At 40.8% G+C, this 2,728-nt stretch overlaps 1 pseudogene; it reads left to right on the top strand.

Moving 5' to 3' along the window:
• Nucleotides 1-1,041: 1,041 nt before the first annotated feature.
• LOC133386279 (5S ribosomal RNA) lies at nucleotides 1,042-1,160 on the top strand (annotated as a pseudogene).
• The last annotated feature ends 1,568 nt before the right edge of the window (nucleotides 1,161-2,728 follow it).

The following is a 2,728-nucleotide window of genomic DNA, read 5'->3' as shown; positions in this document are numbered from 1 at the left end:
AACCATTAGACCTAGTCCTACACTCTGGGGCAGCAGAGAACAAATCTGTACCCTCCTCTATGTGACAGCCCTTCAGGTACTTAAAGAGTGCAATCATGTCACCTCTCAGCCTTCTCTTCACCAGACTGAACATGCCAAGTTCCTTCAACCTTTCCTCATGAGACTTGTTCTCCATACCGGCTATCATCCTCGTCGCCCTCTTCTGAATCTGCTCCAACTTGTCTATATTTTTCTTAAAATGAGGCGCCCAGAACTGAACGCAGTATTCCAGATGAGGCCTGACTAATGCAGAATATAGTGGGACTATTACTTCCCTCGACCTGGAAACTATAGCTCTGTTTATGCAGCCCAAAACCATGTTTGCCTTTTTTACTGCAGCATCACACTGCTGGGTCATGTTCAACTTGCGATCCACTACAATTCCAAGGTCCTTCTCACATGCACTACTGCTAAGCTGGGTATTTCCCATCCTGTACCCGTGCATTTTGTTTTTGTGGCCTAAATGCAGAATCTTGCATTTGTCTTTATTGAATGTCATTTTATTAATTTCAGCCCAATTTCCCAGTCTATCCAGGTCCCTTTGGATTTTATCCCTGTCTTCCCTTGTGTTAGCTATCCCTCCCAGTTTCGTATCATCTGCAAACTTCATAAGGCTTCCCTCCACCCCATCATCTAAGTCATTGATAAAAATGTTGAAGAGTATCGGCCCCAGGACAGAATCCTGTGGCACTCCACTCGAAACCTCCTTCCAGTCCGAAGCAGAGCCACCAACGACCACTCTTTGAATACAGTTTTCCAACCAGTTGTGAATCCACCTGACAGTATTTCCATCTAGTCCGCATTTGACCAGTTTGCTAATCAAAAGGTCATGGGGGACTTTGACAAACGCTTTGCTGAAATCTAGATATATGACATCTACAGCAGCATCTGTCTGCCCTTCATCCAGCTGTCCTGGGTGGAGGGGGTTATAACAACCTTAAAATGCAGTGTTGAAAGCAATATATGTAATGATTAAGATAAGGTGGTATTAACTATTTAATGGCCTATGGCCATACTAGGCTAAACACACCCAATCTCATCTGATCTCGGAAGCTAAGCAGGGTTAGGCCTAGTTAGTACTTGGATGGGAGACAGCCCGGGAATACTGGGTGCTGTAGGCTTAGAGGAAGGCAATGGTAAACCACCTTTGAATACCTCTTACTATGAAAACCCTATGAATATATCCAAAAGATTCATAGGGTCGCTATAAGTCGTAATCGACTTGAAGGCATATAACAACAAAAAACCCTATGTTATTATTCATAGCCCCTGGAGATTTTGAGTTGAGTAAGTACTTGAGACCCCATAAGAATGAATATAACATTCCCATATAATTGAACCTAAATTCTATTAATACCTATATTTAATAGGTATCTATTTGACTCTGATATCTGATTATTAAAGTGACTTTGACACAAGTAGGAGAGTGAAATCCAACTAGTATGGTACTTGGATCACCACCCATATGTGTAGGCAGTGTGGATGAGTTAGCTGTGCCAATCCCAATACGGTGCAGGTCACCAGAAATTTAATTTCTGCCCACACAACAAAACAATTTCCTTATGTTTCCAAGTAGCTATTCCAGCCTATTTTAGGATGTATTTAGATGGTAAGGCTGTATCTAGGCTAAACCACTTCAGTTAGCAAATGGGGGCTCAAATGATTGCATATACCTCCAAATAAATAATAAAAAACGAATTCCTGCACATGGAAAACTGGAACACCAAAGAGGACACTAAGTAGTGTTTACAAGCAGCACCTGGAGACCCACCACCAAATCTTCGGCTTTAAAAAGGGCTGAAACACGACACAGATTGTAACTATCTGTGCCACAATCCAGACTCCAACCATCTGGATCAAGTTCCTCTCAAGTGACTCACCCTTAAGCCAACGCCATATCTTCCCTTACCCAAAACCAATCCTTAGAATGGGCCATAGAACAGCTTTTCTCATAGAACATAGAACATTCTCATTCAAGGACTAGTTCAACAGGATGAGTGAAGGGAGTAATCTATATAATCTGGCCTGGATAAAAATTCTCTGTCATCCCTAAACCTGTCCTCATTATTTGTAAATCATCCTGTATACTAATGGCATAATAACAAGAAGAACAATAATATAGAATTCATCTCCCCCATGGCTGCCCCCAAGCGGTCCAATGTTCACTCTCCAGGCACATATAGACTTACGCTCAACGTCGAAGGCCCTTCTCCGGGTCCCAACCCATAAAGAGGCCCGGAGATCAACAACTAGATCTAGGGCCTTCTCGGTGGTGGCCCCCGAACTATGGAATGCCCTCCCAGACGAGATACGCCTGGCGCCTTCTCTGTTATCTTTTCGGCGCCAGGTAAAAACCTACCTTTTTGCCCAGGCTTTTTAAATTTTAAATTTTGTAAATTTTTAAATATTTTAATTTAACATTTTAAACTTAATATGATCTTAATTTAAATCTCAATGGCAATTTTATTAATGTTTTATAATTGTACTATATATATATATATTTTTCCACACTTGCTCATATTTTAATTGTGATTTTATTTGTTGTACACCGCCCTGAGAGCTTTCTGCTATAGGGCGGTCTAGAAATGTAATTAAATAAAATAAATAAAAATAAAATAAATAAATAACTCCAGACTGCTTCATCAAGAATACTCCCACTCACTTACCAGCAGATAGAAATAAAATGCAA

The sequence above is a fragment of the Rhineura floridana genome, chromosome 5 (genome assembly GCF_030035675.1).
Source record: "Rhineura floridana isolate rRhiFlo1 chromosome 5, rRhiFlo1.hap2, whole genome shotgun sequence".
NCBI classification, from domain to species: domain Eukaryota; kingdom Metazoa; phylum Chordata; class Lepidosauria; order Squamata; family Rhineuridae; genus Rhineura; species Rhineura floridana.
Note: the sequence above shows the minus strand (reverse complement) of the source record. Positions and strands in the feature narration are given on the sequence as shown.